Source organism: Neopsephotus bourkii, unplaced genomic scaffold (assembly GCF_033783945.1).
Source record: "Neopsephotus bourkii isolate Nb327-2 ecotype Australia unplaced genomic scaffold, CSIRO-AGI_Nbou_v1 NB_1541, whole genome shotgun sequence".
In the NCBI taxonomy this organism is placed as follows: domain Eukaryota; kingdom Metazoa; phylum Chordata; class Aves; order Psittaciformes; family Psittacidae; genus Neopsephotus; species Neopsephotus bourkii.
Window position 1 is genome coordinate 78,299 of NW_026902017.1, and position 19,349 is coordinate 97,647.

At 50.9% G+C, this 19,349-nt stretch overlaps 1 protein-coding gene across 4 annotated transcripts in view; it reads right to left on the reverse strand.

Annotated features, from left to right (window-relative positions):
* ANKRD11 (ankyrin repeat domain containing 11) overlaps positions 1-19,349 on the reverse strand; it is a 153,246-nt gene that overhangs the window by 76,431 nt on the left and 57,466 nt on the right. The window contains exon 3 of one of the 4 annotated variants that reach the window (XM_061370346.1): positions 6,663-6,851. The exons of the other annotated variants lie outside the window; for them this stretch is intronic. The gene's annotated coding sequence lies outside the window, so the exon portion shown is untranslated. The remainder of the gene's footprint in view (positions 1-6,662; positions 6,852-19,349) is intronic. 4 annotated transcript variants of the gene reach the window in all.

Below are 19,349 nucleotides of genomic sequence, written 5' to 3' on the forward strand. Positions count from 1 at the left end.
GGGATCGCCTGAAAGGAGCCTGGCTTTCTCCTTTCCAAAGTTCAAATAGAAAAGGAAACAGAAAGGAGGAAAACAGCCTGATTTTCTTCTCCTTCCCCTGTTAAACCTTGGGAGTGCTGGCCTGAACTGCAGCATTCCTTGCTGAGGGAAGCACCCCAGCAGGCTCTATGAAAGGGTGAAGGCCATGTGGAACCCAGAACACTTTCCCCCAGTACCTTCCATGAAGTTAGGATTCACTGGTGTACGTCAGTGAAGCAACTTTGCTCTTTCTAGAGGAAAGGAACAGATTGCAGGAGAAAACTCTATCCTAATTGCTGCCAAATTCCACAGATTTAGTTATTAGTAGGCAATTAGGAACCTTTATTAACACTTCCTACTATGTTAAGCTCCATTTGCACCGCATCCCTGCGCCAGCCTGGACGTTTCCGATGGAGCGGCACCCTGGCTCCAATGCACATGTGGCATCACGTACCAGAAACTGTGTCCTTCTGCATACTGCCTCCCAGGCCCCTTCCCTGCAGATGTATTTAATGTGGTTGTCTTATAAAATAAATCTCAATGGAAAAAAAACCAACCAGAGATTAAAAACAAGGGAGTAGGGGGAGGTAAATAAAAAGCACGGCTGCACAAAGGGAAAAACAGTTTTGCTCTTGTTTTTTAACTCACAATCAACATCTGAGCTATTCAGGAAACTGGTGCACTGCCCTCCAACCAACTTCAATTAGGGAATTCAAAAGCAGTCAGACAAAAGAATGCCTGGGAGTTACTGCACCGCACAGAGATATTTTTAGCAAGAGCTGGGAGGCTGTTTGTGGGACACTGCTTTGCTTCCACTGCATTTCAGCTTTTGTATTTACATTCACAGGACAGTAAGATTTACTAGGTCAGAGGGAGAAAGAGAGGAGAAACCACATAAATGATGCAAATCATTTTGCTTTCTGATACTCTCGGGAGGCATCTGAGCAGAAGCTGATGGAGACCAGAGTGAAACACAACATTCACCTCCATCTGCTTCGGAAAACCATCTTTCAGCTGAAACCTCAAGTCACTCCCTTCTGAAGGGGTGATGTAAAAGAGCACACACAGCCCCGGGAAGGTCTGGGTGCCCTCTGCTCAGCATAGAGCAAGCTGCCTTAACCCACAGCAGAGCTGCAGCCAGATCCGGCCACTGACCTCTCCCCACCCCTCTGGTCACCAGATGGCTTCACAAGTGGCACGGCAGAGACGCTGCCACATGAAGACACCCATCCATCCCAAGCCCACGGCCACAGATGCTGTTTGGCTCCTCAGTCCTTGCACGACCCACCCCCAGCGCTTCTGCTTCTGAGAAGCCATTTCCTTACAACGAGAGGCTGCAGCCGTGGGGCTCGGGAAGAGCGGGGCCTGCAGGGAGCTGATGCCCAAAGGCAGGGCTGGTGCTGGGGTGGCAGCGGGCACCCACCGCCTGCGCCATCGCAGCGCTCCTCCAGCGCAGCCCCCTCTTCCGCTCCCTCCCACCACTGCGGCAGCGCAGATGGCAGCAGTGTGACCTCGCTGTTCCTGCCTCCTTGTTTTGATCCTGCAGTCTTGATTGTTCAGGCTAATCCCACACTCCCAGCCTTGGCTGCCAGCCAGGACTGTTATTAATGGCACAAAAGCTTCTCATTCCAGCTACTTCTACATCCGCTAATGCTGTTGTTCCCTTCTCTCGCTCCCCCTCTCACCACATTACAAACTGGAGCTGGAATATATTTTACAAGGGGCGGGGGGGCACACACCTTTCTCTGATCATCCTTGCACGCCGAAGGCTCCACCAGAACCATTCAGGAAAGGGTCGTCTGCTCCAGCAATAATTAGCAATGCCAAAGCAGTAAGACCACCCCACTCATCCAGCAACCGGCTCCAAAGCAATAAACAGCACACGGATGTGGGGAGTTTCCAGCAATCCCTGAAGGAAACACAGGATCCCAGGCAGAAGGAAGCACAGCTGCCCTGAGAGCCCCAGGGATGGGCTCTGCTGCCCAGGGCAGGAGGAACACCGATGCTGACCAGGGGGACAGGGGCATGGCACCCATCTGCTTTCCTGCCCCTGCTCTATGGAACTGCATTTAAACAACTGTGAAGCCCTCATTAAAAGCATACCCTGAAAGGCTTCAAACTGTTGGCAGTTTAGCCCCTCACACACAAGTCTTTCATGGCAGGTCTTCTCTCCCTCTGCAAGGAACCCAAACTCCGCTGTTCAAGGCCGAAGAGCTGTACTTGGGTACATGCCCTGTGTCTGGTGAAGCCCACCACACCAAGTGCTTGCCCTTCCCCATCCTCCCTTGGCTTTAAACTCCCTCCCAGCGAGAGGTCTGCAGAGCAGAAGCCCTGTGGGGCGATGCTCCACTGGCCTCACCAACCAGGGGGCTGCTGGCACAGTACCGGCCGTGGTGCAGGTCTCACATCAGCTTGACCCGTTCGGACCCAGCGCTGGTTTGGAAGGGGATGGGATGAGGATATTCGTATCAGTGCTTTCTGATCCACCAGGGACCAGCCAGCCGTGCCCACCATGCACAAACCAGCCCCTGGGGCACAGCTCACAGCGGCTGCAGCTGCGACTGATCGCCCATAAAGTCTGGTCCTGAGTCAGCTGAGCAGAGCAGGGCCTCAGCACACACTGGAGGCCCCCGGGCTGACTCTTAATGAGGTTTAGAGCTGCTCTGAACTGCAAACCCAGCAAGAGGCAGTGTCCTGGGACCCCCTGCCAGGAGAGGAACCCCCCGATCCCGTGCTGGGGATGTGCTGCATGCAGAGCATCACGTTGGAGCTGTGTCTGAGGAAACCTGCCTGGTTTTCAGCCCCAGCCGTCGCCCTGGTGAGATGATTCACCATCCTGCCCTCAATACTTGTCAAAACGCGGGGAAGGAGAAAAGCAGCTACGGGCAAGTTTCTTCTGATGAGGAAGGTCAGTACATTTTTAATAAAGGGCTCTTTAAAGATAATCTCATTTCAGTATTTACACATGTTAAAAAGGTTACAGGGACCCAGGCATAATGAAGTCAAAGCAGAGGACAAGAAAAGCATGGCTGGGATACCACAGTGTATCTCTATTGCTGTTGGAGGGTTGGAGCAGCAGAGGAGGGGGTTCAGGCACTGGGAACCACAGCCTACTGCTCACTCACGAGACATTAGTAGCAGCATCTCTTTCCTTAGTTCCAACAGCTCGGTCTCTTTTCCCTTAAACCCAATGGCATGTGTTTCCCTGCCTGCTGCTCCACTGGCACGCTCAGCCCAAGAGGCTGGTGTAAGCCCCTTGCTCTCCCCATCCGACACAAACATTGCAGCAGTAGCTCCTGCTTTAGGTGTAGCCCATGTTTACCAGCGCACAGGCCTGATTTAAACTGCTGAAGACACCTCCAGCCTTTCACTATAGCAACCCTAGCAGATCTTCCCACTTCGGGAGCAGCTTCGCAGCGGAGCTCTGTATCGGTAGAGGTTAAAACTGACACAAGAACTTAAATACAAGCCAGCAGCTCCCGGTGTCAGCAGGGGTGCTTCATAAAAGCCCTGCTCCAAAGGCAGGGCTCCAGTGTGGCTCCCCATGTGCCACGATTAACCCTCAGGATGGAAAGTTCTCCTGACATGCTCAGCTCCCAGGAGCTGCTCTCATTCTCCTCGGCTCTGCAAGCACTGGGTTTCTGTGACACGCACCACACACCATTTACTTCAGGACAATTGAGGGTGATGGTTTGGGGATGGAGGGTACACACCAACTAAGCGTACAGTACATGAGGGCACCAGGAACAGAACGTTTGTGTCAGTCTTGGAATTACTCCTCTACTGTGCTTGGGAAAGATCTGGCGCCCGTTCCAAGTCGCTGCGCTTCGGTGCAGACGGTGCAAGAGGCAAAAAAAAAAGGATCTTTATTTAAAACTACTTAATAGTCGCAAGATCAAGCAGAACAAATGGGAAAGCATGTTCTGAGCGAAATGTTACTTCTAGAGCTCAAATGGCACTTAAGTCCACAGCAAAGAACGTTCAGCTGAGGTTGCAGAGAGCCAGGAGAAGGAAGCAGGGAAACCAGCCTGGATTACTGGATGCTGGGCAGGTACAGCAAAGCCCTGTGGAACCGCAGGTATTTAGCACAGCTGCACCAGTAACACATACACTGGAGTGGCCTCGTGAAGCAACTGGGTGTTAAGAAGTAATTAGAGCAGCAGGCAAGAGAGTCACAGACATCACGAAGTGCAGAAAGACCAACAAAAATAGTTCAAATTAACAAAACCGCTTCTAAAGCCAAAAGGCCTCGGTGCAGCCATCTCAGCAAACAGCCCCACAGGCACAGACGGAACTTCCCAGAGTTCATCCCTGCACTTTCTGCACATACAGACCAGCAGCTACAGCAGATATTTAAAAAGCAAGGCAGTATTTAAAGCAGAGCCTAATATCCTAATATTGAAAGGATGCAAGGTCTGCTGCAGCCCTGTGATAGGCTGTTCTCATGCTAGCAACCTGCCTAAGAAACCCAGTGCTTTCAGTCCCATTTCTTTAGTTTCATCTTCCAGCCAGCAGGGACCTTCCTCTATTTCAACACAGCCTGGAACAAAGCGAGCGGGATGGGTGTCAGACAAGGTCGGCCCGAATCCGGAGGGCAGCAGATGTTTAGAAGGCGACTGCGCTCCCAGCACCCTGCCCAGGCTCTGGCAGTCATTAACGGACGGGCTTCCAACCCACCAGATGCTCTCAACTTTCTCCTTGCTAAGCTAAATAGCTTGTGTTTCCAAGTCCTAGCACATGAAATGAGTCTTCTGAGCCCCATTCAGCCAACCATCCTCTTCTCTTTTCTTAAGTGAACGCTATGTTAATCTCATTAGCTATGCTATAGCAAAGCCGGTCTGTGAGTTGGTCCCACCTACTACCCAAATAATCTTCAGCAGCTCCCATAGCACAGGGAGTGCTCTAACCCCAGGGGTACTCGGGAATAAGAAACAGTACTGCGTTTAGGATAAACCCAACCTTGTGGTGACAGGCCAATGGAAACAGCAGCAATGCAGAGCATCCCTTCTACCCTGTCCCAATGGTGAGCAGTACCTGTTGCTGGCCTTACCCAGCCTTTAGCTCCAGCACACCCACACCTCAAGTATGTCCCTGCACCACACCTACACCTACTCAAAGACATACAGCCCAGCCTCAGCACCTCCAGCCCCACACGAGTCTCCCCTGCACATCAGCAGCAGCAGGCAACGGCTGATGGATGCTTCTGCTGAGCTCTCCCATTTCTGTACACTAACAACAAAATACAGAGGGTTTCATGTGTGGATGGACATCATTTGAAGAGTATGGCCTTGACCCTTGCTCATGGCATCACCAGTGCTTAGGACATCCCTTGGAGAGAACCCAAACTAGAAATCCCAAGCAGTGCAGTCCTTTGTTCAGACCCACCTCACGTTCATGATCAGGAACAACAGAAGCACATTCTGTGACCCCAAGCAAGTTCACGTGGGAAAGCACTGTGTTTAAAAGACAAAGCGTCACCTGACAGCAACACACCTACATGGAACACTCAGGCCTGCACCTGGGGAAACAATTTAATCACCAGTTTCTGCTTCCCCATGGGAGCCAAAGCACCTCCTATGTCCAAAGCACCGGGTCGCCTCTTCTCCAAGAAGTCATTTCTAACCTGGCACATGAGGAGATGAAGAGATGCCTTGGCACCAGCTGCAGCAGGAACTTGGGGACAAGGTAGGTGAGGATGGTGAAGGTGGCAAAGCCCTCCCTAAGGGCAGAAGCACTGATACCTGCACAACACAGCCTCTTCTGAAGAGAGGCAGCGGCATCAGGGAAGGCACAGAGGCCCAGAGGGATATCCTGATGGGTGGGTAACAAGGAGCCTCACAGTGAAGGTCTCCCCAAATGAGCCAGAGTCCCACAGGAAGAAGCACCTTCACTGATGTCCATATCACTGGCATTAATTCCTGGGAGCTTATCTGGTAGACTGGAGCTGACAAAACAGCCTGGGCAAGAACAAGTGAGATTCCTGCTTCCTGGTATGTATGATCGAAGGGCACAAACACAGCAGAGGGAAAATCCACATGCTGCCCTTCACAAGGAGCACGGACCAGATGGGTCTCTAAATGGGATTAAGAGGAAGACAGCTCTACTGCATCCAGCCCTCTCCTCCAGGGCTGGAAACTCACCCTTCTGGCAGCCAGGTCTCCACAACAGGGAGCCAGCCTTTTGCTTTTACCCTCTCTGTTCTTCAAGCCACTCTGTCCCTGGTGTTTACCTCACAGGCATGCCATCTCCCCCAGTTCACAATTCCTCCTTCTCTGGAAAGGCTTTGAGATGCACATTATACAAGATACACAGAAATAAATTGGTTTTAATCCTCCAGATTCTAGTGCTCCCAAACAAGGATCTTAAAGAGCTTTGCAAACAATGGATTAAGCTTTAAGACTCGCTGAGAGGTCAGAAAGTGCCTCTCTCTCAGAAGCAGAGGAAGGTGAGCAAGGCTGAAGGCCCTGTAATGCAACTTTATCATCACTGCAGGAGTGACTTGTTTGTATAGGCACAAACACAAGTGAGCCTACCACCAATCCATCACTGCTCTAGTGACACCTTTGCCATTTTGCTCCAGACTCTGAAGCAGTTTCAATCCCACCATAAGCTTTCCAATGCCAAATTCTTGTTTTCTTTCCCACCTTAAAGCACCAGGGTTAGGGTTATTCTAACCACCAGGGTTATGGCAGCACCACCAGGTCCTGAAGCTGTGGACGGACACGAGGCTTCTCTTGGAGCACTAGTAAGGTTTGGTGTCAACGTGGCTTTCCTCCACAGGCACACAGGAAGCTTTCTCAGCGTGTATTTGCAGCAGCTCACCGGATGCAGCCCTACAGAGAAAGGCACCTTCTTGGTTAGCTCCTCAGTGTTACGATGACTTTGGGTCACTGCCTACAACCCATATTAACGTGACGTCACGTATTCTTAGTGCAGCCCAGTCTGTAAAGCCCTTATTTTTCTTCCCAACTATATTTTGCATACATCTTGTAAACAAGCTTTACATCCTTTTGATCAGCGCTCTGCAAGGAGCCCGGGGAGGGGGAGGAGACTTCCTGTTCCACTATTGCAATCGCTCTCAGCAACGTGCTGTGCTCAGCTCTTGCCGCCCCGTGAGCAGTGATGAAATGTTCTATTTTGGTGGCTTTTTCTTCATCTCTGTAGCAAGCGGGCTGCGCTCTAGTCCAGCACCGCTGCTGAGCTGAATGTGGGTTTTGACATTCATTTTAAAGCAGCAGAGCAATTTGTTGCAGCATCTCCTTTAGAGGCCATAATGGCCAACTGAGAACCCGGTTCTCTAGCCAAAATGCCTTCACACTACCTGGCTTCTCTGTTTCCTTGCCAGCTGCCTGAAAGCAGGCATTTTTGCTGAAGAACTTGTTTACAGAGAACCCAGGCTCCTGTACACAGTGGAGCACAACCACCGTGTTTTCTTGCTATTGCTTATCAGCTGCAGATAAGTCCAGTTTCTGCTTGCCCACAGGCAAGCAGCCAAACACTGACACCTCCCCATACTTCGTGGTGACTTCATACGCCTCAGCCCTCTCTTCTCCTATGCCTGTGGCCTTTGGGAGGTACAGCCTGACCGGACCATGCAGAGACAGGGTGCTGATAAGAAATACCCTGTTCTTGTTCCAGAGACACAACATCAGCTGGAGCTGCAGCAGGCTGTTATCACCCAAGCTCCCCCTGACTCTGGTGGGTGCTGGAGGCCTCCAGAAGCATAAATAGTTAAAGGCAATCTCTGGTGCTCTCTTGTGACTCCAGCTCACCACTTCCACGTCCTCCCTTTGCCAGCTCATGTGAGGAGCTTATAAAATCAGCACGCTGTAGGCAGCAACGCAGGAATGTTATGGAGTCAGTTACTAATACAGTGTTTTGCATATTGTGTTTCAAACACTACATGCTCCTACATGTTCAGTGTCAACAAGGGGAAAAAATTGTCAGACCAAAATGAAATCTTCCTAAAGTGAGTTATTCGCTATCCAGCAGGGTACCAGGTGCACTGCGAGGTCCCCGCAGGGATGTTCCAGCATTCGTTCCAACCCCTTCCTTTAGAGAACAATCTCAGTTCATTTCCTAGTGATTCTCCTGCTCTGCCTGCAGTCAGTGTGCCTCCCAGCTCTGCCCACTACGGTCCAGCACAGGCTTCCACACAGTCTGCCACTAACATAGGTATCACTGGAACAGAAACACCCTGTGCTCACCAACGAGGTGAGCCTTGAGGACATGGCAGGTTTAGGATACAAAACAGGGAGGGAAAATACATGCAACACACACTCTTCTGGGTGAAACCCCTTCAAAGTTCAAAGGAAAGCCTTTTGTTTCCAACAAACATAACATATTAGATGAAGCTGTGGGTGTGCTACTCTTACAGATGCTCTATGTGAACCGAAATCTGATTAAATCATTACAGAAACATTCCACCGTCTCCCAAAATAAGCATCTCTGTGTGCCTCTGCCTGGCTGGATCATGAAAAAAGCCCTGCATAGTGGAGCTCAGTTTCCATTTCCTCACACACTCCTACCAGGGCTGAGCTTACAGGCAAACGCACCGACCTTTCCTCAAAGAAATCAGTGTTTGCTGTTCCTTATAAATTTGCAGGATTTTGGCTGGCTTCCACTTCACCCACTTTTGAATACGACGCTCCCCACCCCCACACAACTGTTCCCTTCTGAGGGATGACAGGCTACCCGAAAAAACAGAGGAGCGCTCCAGCATCCTGCCTGGATGGCACCGCTCCGGCAGCAAAGCAGCACCGGGAATGCTGGACCAACCTGTTGCCGGAGCACCTCGCTGTGGTTCAGTGCACCCATTCTTCCCGGCCTCCCTTCAAAATGACATCCTTCCAGCACTCCCTGTGCTCCCAGTTTTCAAACAATCATTTGAGGCACATTTTAACTCTTTTATTATTTTCCTACGAAAAACATCGGACCCGGGATCCCTTGTGAATGGCCCCCATGGTTACCAGAAGGATCACGGCCGCAACCTTGCTCTGCTTTTCCACCACTGCTGATGCGGTACACAAAGAATGAGATTTTTCAATTTGTTTTGTCCACGAGCCAAAAAATTCCTGTTAATGGGCTGAATATGGTGCTGTGCTAGGCTCCCAGCGCTCCCGCTCAACTCCCGCTCACAACAGGCACTACCTACAACGCAGAGCTGGCCTCCTTTCGCAGGAAAATAAGGCCAAACCAGCTAGAAAGCATGTTTGGAATCTGGAGATTAATTCCATGTAAACTAATGCATTCAAACCTCTTTGTACAGCCTCAGAAAGGGCTGTCTGAGAAGTAGGGCAGCGCATACCCACGCCGTACGATGGGGAGAGCTGCCTCCATTTTGGAACTCGTTCCTAAAGCTCACCACTGTGAACGCTGCGGCCACCCGCCCGTGCCATGGACCATCACCGCAGCCCATCGCAGGCGCTGCCCACTGCTCACAGGCAGGGAGCACGGGGCCAGGGGTAGCCCGCAGGGAGACAAAGAGGGGCCAAGAGGGCAGGGCAGCGGGTCAGGAGGCGGGAGGGCTCCCACGGGAGCCTCTGCCCTGGACCCGCAGCTTTTGTTCACTGGAAAATGCCGGGAGCAACAAAGCGCTGTGAGGCCACCGGGGGACCCACACTGCTGCCTGCTCCTGCCCGTGCCACAGCACTGCCCTCGCCAGTGGCTCCCGCTCCTCTTCACCGCCTCGCTTTCTCTCTCTGGGAGATGAATTATTCAGAATGAAACCATTTTGAACTCTGTTGGGATGCTGAGCAAGGCTAAGATGGGTGGTGCTGCAGAGGAAGCTGTCAGGGGCAGGACCAGGCCTTCCTCACACAGGAGGTTGCAAGTGCCATTACAGCCGACCCCACCTCGAACCCAATGCCACACAACACAGAAATAACTGAAGTGAAGCTCTAGGAGTTCCCATCACACCCAGAGACACCACCTGAGTGCAAGGCCTAGGAACTGCTATGCCAGTCCCATTCATGGAGGCTCCCACAAAGCTGCCTGAGCAGCCTCCCTGCATGTTCTTCCTGCTGTCGTGCTATAAGGCAGCACAAGTAAGGACAGCTGAGCAGGGCATGGTTTGCTTGGGATCTTCACTGCACGCTATTGCCATGCTTAGGTGGAAGGTGACACCTCCCATTAGAGACATGCAGGGCTAAGGCCATGGACATGCCCCACAGCCAAGACCCTGCCACGCTGCTGGGAGGACTGGGATACCCTGCAAAAAGCAATGGGCATCACAGGAGTTGCTGTGGAGGACAGGAGCTCCCTTGACACTGGATGGATTTGGCACCGAGCTGCTTTCCACCAAGACTGCACCAATGGGACTCTCTACACTGGGCTGTCTGATGTGCAGCACGCGGCCACTGTGGTTTGCACCATGTCCTTAGACACAAGCACGGGTAAGGTATTTGGCATGGGGCCCCACCATACAGCTGTATTCAGGTCCATCAACAAAAAGGTAGCTCAGAAGAAGCAGGGTTTTGTGTTGTTTTGCTTTTAAACAAGGAGACAAAATAATGAAATGGCCTGGAAACTATTCTACATTAAAAGTCACTATAGCACTAAAACCCTAGCTCTGACAGTTCTGGGTGAAGCCCTTTTGAAGTTACCATGGTAGTCGCTGCAGCTATTCGCCCACTCCTTCAATAATGCTGGATTATTGTTTTTAATGCGATTCAACCACAAACAAGCAAATGTTGCTGAAGGAAAAAAGTACTTTCTCACACCATAATCCCCCCTCCAAGCCTTTATCCGTGCCACAAGCGCACAGCTAAGGAGGAGGCAGCAGGTAACGGGGAGCCAAGCCAAACACACAACGCTGAACTTTGCTCCCTCCCTCTCCAGGGAGAGAGGAAATTTAAGAAGCAGATTCAGGATTTCAGCATCCATTTCACTTTCCCTGCCCCCTCCTGAACTATCGCTCCCTGGGCCCCAAACGGCTATTCAGATGCTATGTCAGCTGAATGCTCCGCTTGCTTCCTCTCTCAAACACCAGCTCAGCAAGCCTCGCAACACGCTCCGTGTCAGACGAGAAAGCCAAGTATTTTTGGAATACATCTCTCCTCCTTTTAATTAAGGGCCCAGGTAGAGAGCAGCTCACACAGAAGCACTCGCTCGGCAAAGCCGCATCCAGCAAGGCTGACAAGAGGCAAGTCGGAGCAAGACAAGCCCCAGACAAAGGAAAGCAAACATGGGCTGTAAGGGAGGAGCAGGATACAACTGCATTGACCTGCCCGGCTGTTATTTTCGCAATCCAGCCGAGGTCTAGAAACTCCTGTGGCCAAAGGAAAGGCTTCCCCTGGCTGAGAACGCCTGGCAGCAGCCTCCCCAGCAGCACAGCCCTCATCTCCCAAGCACAAACCTCTCAAAGCCCACTCACTGCAGGTAACCAGTGGAGGCTGTGGAGTCAGCTTCCCATGTGCCAGATAAACCCCATTCCTTCCCCAAGGACGCCCCAGTCCAGGGGTAACCCAGGAACAAGGGCTGCTGTAGCTCTGCCCCCCCAAAATGTGCAGCTCTGAGTGGGGTGAGGCAGATGTATGAGGGAATAAGCAGCTTCCACCACTAAGCCAGGGAAGGCAAGACGGAGCCTGCATGCCACGCGTGCCAGGGGCACCGGGTGCCATGCCATGGACCTGGTGCTGGCCTAAGCAGCCCATACTGCTGGCTCTACAGAAATAATATTCCTCATTCTTAATCCCGTATGAATTATTTGTTACAATAAAGACTCGCGCTGAAAGCCTGGAGGCTTTGCTAACAAAGCTGGGCTTGCACGCAAGCTGCCAGCGTTTGAGAACTGGTTTAATCAGCTGGAGAAGCTGTGAGCGCACTGGGGGAGCACGTTCAGGCTTCGTAAGACACAGTTTGAGTGACTCTTTAAGCAGCGATTCCGTCCCACACTCCCCTCGACTCCAACTTACATCAACAGGGAACAACTCAAGCTGGGAAATGCTTTCCCACAGTATGAAGCGTGAGCACACCGTCACCATCACGGCGCTCGAATGGGTCCATCCATGGAGGGATTCATACTCTTGGCACGGGGCAGCTTCCGTGCCCAAGTGTGTTTCCAGCCAGCGCCCCAGCAAGCAGCAAGCCAACCACTTTCAGGATGAATTAAGGCCACAGCTTCCGCGGGGTTACACTGGTGGAAGGCAGCTTTGTCAAACCGAAATGAAAGCTAAACCCGTGCTACGTTCACCCCATTGTTCTTTGCCTTTTCTAATAGCTGTTTTCTCTCCTCCATCACTCCCCGGCTTCGCACGCTCAGCTGTGACTCTTTGCGCCTCCCTTTCGCTGCCTTCTGCTTCTGTTTGTCCTTTTGATCTCCACTTCTCAGCTTGTTTTCTGCTGCGGCCCCATCCCCCACGCCCCGTTTCCACTTTTATTAGGGTGCGAGGCAGAACGGCTCAAAGGATGAACAATGCGTTTCAGCTGAAAAGGCTTTGAAGCTGAATTGGGTTGTTTACTGATAGATTCCCAGCTCTCCTGAAATCAGTATTTTACCTCTGCCCAAGAAATTGCTGTTTATTTTCAGATGGAAGCAATTATAAAAAGCTGATGCCACTTAAATGCATAAAACCAGGATCAGGAGTAGCAGATTATGAGCACTTTAACAAGAAAAAAGCAGACAAACAACAACACGCCACAACTGCACCCCCCCAAAGCCCAGAGTTTCTAGAAGTTATTGTGGGTTGCAATTGTAAAGCTTCTGCTGCTGAAAGGACACGTTTAAAGCTTCAACCGGCTCCTAAATGTGAGCCAGCGGACGGGTTTGGGACACAGCACAGGGTTGTGTTTGAGACAAGCGTGCTGTCCTTACACCTAGACTAGGAACGTGTACCACAAAGCTGCTTTCCCATCCAAGAGCAACTCCAAAGCATTACACATTAATGTGTGCTCTTTCAAGCTTAAATACTGAAACTGTTTAAGCAACTTAGAGCAAGTGACAAAGCACAGCCATGCGGCTTCTGCTCCCATTGTCACTTCCCAGCCAAAAGCTGGATCCTTCTTACAGAACCAGCATCTCCCGAAGATGATCCCCATGCTGGGTAACACTGGCCATAAATTAAGAGGCAGGAGAGGAGATGAAAAAGCAGAACACCATGAGCTGTGAAGAGATTTTAGTGCTTTCGTCTGGTTGGTGCAGCCGCCTCCATTAGCCAGCATGCCCGACACTAACCAGGCAGAACACATTAAACCAGCAGGAAGGGCCAGGACAAGCCTGTAAGTTCTGCATCTCAGAACAGCCGTAACCACGGGGCTGCAGCAGAAATACAAAGACTTAAGAAGAGCAGCACCTTAGAGCCCACAAGCACCCCAGGAACCCAGCAATCACATGAGCTGGGCAGCCCCTGCCAGCTCCCCAGTGCAAGAACCAACCTCTGCATGCTCAACAATGAATTAAAGTAAATTAAACCTCAGCTCATGCAAGGTGCACAACTGCTTTTTTCATCACAGACAGGTAAATTTTCAAGCTGACTGACCAAACAAAGAAAACATAAAGCACTTGAGGCTAAATTACACCCCTCTGACTATAAGCTATAAATTCTGTTATTCAAAATTCTGTTATTCAAAATTCAAGATTCGCAGGCTGTAGAGGAGGTTTGGGAGCTGCTAATCAATGACTGAAATGAAAGATAATGCTCTACATGATGCACAGAGCTTCGTCCCAGGGAAGAGAGATTAGCTCTCTGGATCACAGCTCTCAACCATACAAGTTTATTTCCTTACCATGACTATACCTTAAATAATTTAAGACAACATTAAACCAGTAGCAGAAAACAATTTTAAGAAAAAGATATTTTATTTCTATGGAATAAGATTTCATTTCTTAAAATAAAACCAACTACCTGCAAACACTGCAGCTGGAGTAGCCTCCTTTAAGGAACATGGGCATCGGGAAAGGACAGTACCTAGAAGCTCCCTAGGCAGGAGCCTGACCAGGCTTGGCTACTTAGGCCTTGCTTAGTTAAGGGGCAGGGAGAAATTCAAGCAAGAAGTATATTAAGTGCTTAAAAAAGACTTGCAGAACCCATCATGAGGTAGCTCCATAGATCAAGTGTTTGCCAAGGTGTCTCAGTTCTGGAAAAGCAGCCCCAAAAGCCTGAAAAGCACCCACCAACATGCCACCAGCAGACTGGCTGCTGGCTTTCCTACCCTTGCTCTTGCCCCCATCAGTTAAGACCCAGGATGAGATGACATCAGACTAACGACCAGTTTGGGCCTTGCTCACATAACAGCTATATTTGATCTAAATTCTACAAGATAAGGTGGAAGGTTGTCCTGTCCCTCCTCCAACACCAGCCATTTTCGTGCACTAGTGCACCAGAACAATGTGTGGAGAGGCACAGAAACCCTCCCTTACCCTCAACTCCTGGCGTGACCAGCGCTTAGAAACAATAACTCCACATTATGGGATCATGGCAGCACTCAATTACGGGGAGCATTGAAGTGAAAAGCACCAAAGGATGAAATCTGAAATCTACAGTGCCCTAAACAGTGTGTCCTAAGGAGAAGTAACCTCCTTACTCCTCCTTGAGCCCACCCGCATCCCTCTGAAGACTCCCAGGCTACACATTCACTGGACAGTCTCATTTAAGCTCTACCGAGTAAATGCTTTAAACAGTTCTTATGATAAAAATATAACTGTGGCACTTGGAAGATTTCAGAAACAACAGATTAGCATTTCCAAATTAAAGCACGTGAGCACGCACTGTGCATAGATAACATAGAATAGGTTTGTGTTGGAAGGGACCTCAAAGCTCCTCCAGCTCCAACCCCTGCCACACGCAGGGACCCCTTCCACTGGAGCAGCTTGCTCCAAGCCCCTGTGTCCAACCTGGCCTTGAACACTGCCAGGGATGGGGCAGCCACAGCTTCTCTGGGCACCCTGTGCCAGCGCCTCAGCACCCTCACAGGGAAGAGCTTCTGCCTAAGAGCTCAGCTCAGTCTCCCCTCGGGCAGGTTCAAGCCATTCCCACCCTTGTATATGTTAAATCCACAAAATCTCCAGCAGAGCAGTAATTACAGAAGGGATGTTGCTAACTGTTTTGAATTCCCCAGAAAAAGAAAAAAATTACACACTTCAAAACAAGTAATTTGAAAACAAAACTGTCAATAATTTGAAAATATTTTTCCTGTTGGTACAACAAAAAAAGCTTCAATGTACCTTCTACTTTAATCAGAAGTGAGGAAAATTCCCAGATTACAGCAGCGAGGTTTGCTGCCAGGTTTTGGGATCTGTTGGTGTCTCCTCTGAAAGCATGCGCTAGCCCAAAACACGCAGAGCTGCACCCGGGTGCCCAGGGTGGTTCTGCTCCCTCCTCCTTATGCACACACAAACCTCCTCAGGGTTAATTTTGGAAGCAGGGTAGGTTTGTAACACCCTCGGCCCAGTTTCAACGTTGAAGCAACATCAGCATTACTGCAAAACCTCACACATCTCCTAAGCTAGTTCTTAGTTCCCAAAACTACTCATCAACTCAGGCTTGACGCAGTAAGATGCAAAGAGAGCCAAGGCCATTGAAGGAAGGATTCAGAATCTGAAGGTGGCTACAAGGATGCCAGAGAGGGACTCTTCATCAGGGGCTGTAATGACAGGATAAGAGGTGATGGGTTCGATTAAACAGGTTGGATATAAAGAAGTTCCTCCATGTGAGGGTGCTGAGGCGCTGGCACAGGGTGCCCAGAGAAGCTGTGGATGCCCCATCCCTGGCAGTGCTCAAGGCCAGGTTGGACACAGGGGCTTGGAGCAACCTCCTCCAGTGGAAGGTGTCCCTGCCCATGGCAGGGGTTGGAGCTGGAGGAGCTTTAAGGTCCCTTCCAACACAAACCATTCGGTGATTCTGTGATTCTCAGTCTCCCTGCAGCACCGACACATCACACGGCACCGGATCAGCTTCCCTGCTCACCTTCCACTGGGAAGGAAGACAGGATCCTCTGGAGCTCTGGAGACAGCATGATTCATAGAATCACAGAATCTACGAAGATCTGTGAAGAGGAGCTTGCCTGGGCTCACAGGATCCTGAAGCTCCATTAGAGATGTTTCTCATGAGAAGGATTAGGAATTATGGGCTGCAAATGGAAGAAGCATCTGCTGGGTAGCATGGAGCCATCAGGCTCATCAGTGGACCGGAAGAGAAATCCTCTTCTGGTTTTCATTGGAGCGCAGAGCAAACTCCTACCAGTGAGCCAGCACTGATCACAGCCTGCCATCAAAGCAGGAAACATCCACAGTGGGGTTTTTTGTGTGAATTATTACTCCTGGCACTTGTGAGACCAGCTGAATCCTTGATCCGATGGGGAAGGCAGTTAGTCTGGGTTTGGGGCAGGGAGCAACGATGACCACTGGGAACGGACCCAGGGATGGAGCTCAGGACATCGTACACCATGAGTCCGCCTGACTGAGTAGGTTTGCAATACCCCGTGGAGCCCTGGTAATTTAATCTGTTATAAAGGGATGTAACATGTTCAGAGTCCACTCTCAGTCATGCAGGTGAGCAGACACAAGCACACCATGCAATCTGCAAGGCAGCTTTGTCAGGCTGCATCGTTTTCCTTCTGTGTCTACCAAGCGAGCATCCCTGCCGTCATTAGGTACCTCTCTGTTTTCAGTAGCTTCAGCGCTGAAAAAGGCAAGGCTAAAAAAAGAAATCACGATGCTGGAAACAGCCGTCTTCATAAAAACTGTTTTTAGACACCTACTCAGTCAAAACTGCACCACAGGAGAGCAGGACACGCTCCACACGCTCATTCAGGTGCGCAAACCTTCTTCCTAACTGCACGAAATGCTCCAAACCAAACCACCCGCTGTGGGGCACACAGACACCTTTGGCTCAGATCGAAGATCCCTTCCCAGTTCATTAAGATGGGGTTACCAAGCAGGAGCAGCGATTCCTCCATTACATAGCGAGGAGTCGCAGAGAGCCCCCAGCACAAAGGTGTTTCCCGGAGCCGGGCGGGCGGGCTGTGAGGGTGCTGGGGGAAGGAAGGCACCATGTGTCCTCCAGCAGACCCTGTCTGGGCTGCGTGGGGAAGCCAGATGCAAGGCCTGGCACTGACGCCAGCAGATGAGCTATTTTTACTCACCAATGGGTTGCAGTGCTGGAGCAGGAGCTGCTTCTCCTCTCCCAGCCCTACTCACCGCGCTGTAGTGGGAGACAGGGATCTGTGTGGCTCCCAGGGCCGAGGTGGGAGCAGGGGAGAACTCAGGCACCTCTGGGGCCATTCTGCCCACATGGAGAGGCACGAGCTCCAGAAATTACATTTTTCTTGTGGCAGGGGGGCTTCCCCATCAGAATCCACAGAAAAATACATTAAATTGTTCAGCCCAGAGAAACCAAAAGAGGTCATTTCTCCCAGCCCCACTGACACGCTAAGCCCTCCCTGAGGTCAGCTCCCTTCTCCCTCCAACAGCACGCACCAAATCCCATTTGCAACAAAACCCAAAACAAATGTTAAGATAATTAAAGTTCAACTCAAAAAAAAACATATTCAAATCATTTAATGCATGTCACCAGCTTTCTAACTGGGTTTCACAGATTCTGGCAGCTGAATACCTGCTGGAATTATCAGAGCAACCCCAGCCTTCTTAGTGCTCTCTCCATTTTCTCAGGCTTCCTTCCTGGCTTCCTTCCAGTATTCCCATCTCTTACAGAAGATCCTGTTTTCCTTCATCGTCTGAGTTGTCTCCTCCTCTTCCTTCTCATGGCCACCCACTCCTTTTCTCATCTTTCCCAATATTGTATTTGCCACATCCTCTCCCTGTGCTCAGCCCCGCACTGCTCGCTCCAGAGCTGGCACCAGGATAACACCTGGGTCAGAAGGGTTTCCCGAACCCGCTCCCTGCCATCACTGAGCATAAGGACATGTGGCTTCCCCCTTGTGCATTTTAATACCTGAGACACCCCAGTACAGCCTCAGCAGTGCCCCTGCAGACCCACCTCTGCCTGGATACCCAGGAACTGGAGTCTGCTGGGAAGAGCAAAGCAAGCAGCAAGATGTGCATTTTCTTTCCCTCCCTCCCTTCCTCTACCCCAGATCAAGAAAGCCACATAGAGCTGGGAGCTCCTGCCAGCCTCCTCCACACTGGTACTGCTGCACAGCAGATCCATATCCCTCCCCCAGCCTAACCCCATCTTCCCTAAACATGTACCCTCCGTGCCAGGCACTGCAATGAGCACAATAACCCCAACTCCATGTACCAAATACATTACTAACAGAACAGCAATGTAGCCAGCCCAGAGCTCCCCTTGATGAGAAGAGGTGGCCTGAATTCCACACCAGGAGTGGCCTGGCAGGTTCTTGGCTACAGCTCGAAGCAGCCAGTCCCTCAAAGCTAGGCTCTGTGGAGCCCTGAGCAAGGGGCTTTTTGATCACCAGACCATGTAGGCAGGCACTTGACAAAACGCATTCAGCTTAATCCACCACGGCCACCACCGGGAGCGGCTCCACACCCTCCATTGCTCCTGTGCAGCAAACTGAGACCGAACCTGGCACGCAGAACACAACCATCCTCACCCCTCTCGGGCAGGTGGGGAGCTTTCCCCTTTTGCTTGGCCTCTTGACACAACACTGATCTCAGCCTGTCCGACAGTCTGTGCTAGTGCTGTTGCACACTCAGACAAGCTGTAGAGCGTTTTAACCCTGTGTGAAGAGATGATGCCCAAGACACCAGCACAACAGAACCAGCTCAGCACCACCTCATCACTACCCACCCTCATGTTCACTCAGTATCACCAAGGCTGAAGAGTCCCCAGGCTCTTCAGAGGGACACCAAGCATTTGGGTTGTTCTCCACATGTCCACATCTTTGTATCACCTCAGCACTTGGCTCAGAGGGCACCACTCCCCTCCATAGAGACACATAGCTTCTGTCAAAGATTTGTTCACAAGTTAACACCACTCATGCAGAGGAAACCCCAAAGTGACCGGAGCAACATGCACGTCTCAGCCTTCCCACATGAAATCCGGCATCCTCTGTGGTCAGCACTCTGTGCAGAATCACACCAGGGAAGGGGAAAACAGAGCTTCACAGAGGGGTTCCTGTAAGCCACCTACAGCCACTTGCCTTCACCCAAGATGCGCACAGAGTTGATTCATGTTGGGTGGAATCTGCTGAGTGATGTTTTCACTAAAGCCTCAGCACACACCGAAGACAGGAGAGAAGGCATTTAGGCAGGGAGGCTTTTTTGGTAGAAGCTGGAAAGCTGTAAAGCACTTGGGCAGCCTGGGCAGCAGGCATGGGGTGAGGATGAAGGGAGGAGGGAAGTGTGAGAGCAGGGGGCACAAAGGAGAATCACAGAACTGATCAGACTGGGAAAGCCCTTTAAGCTCATC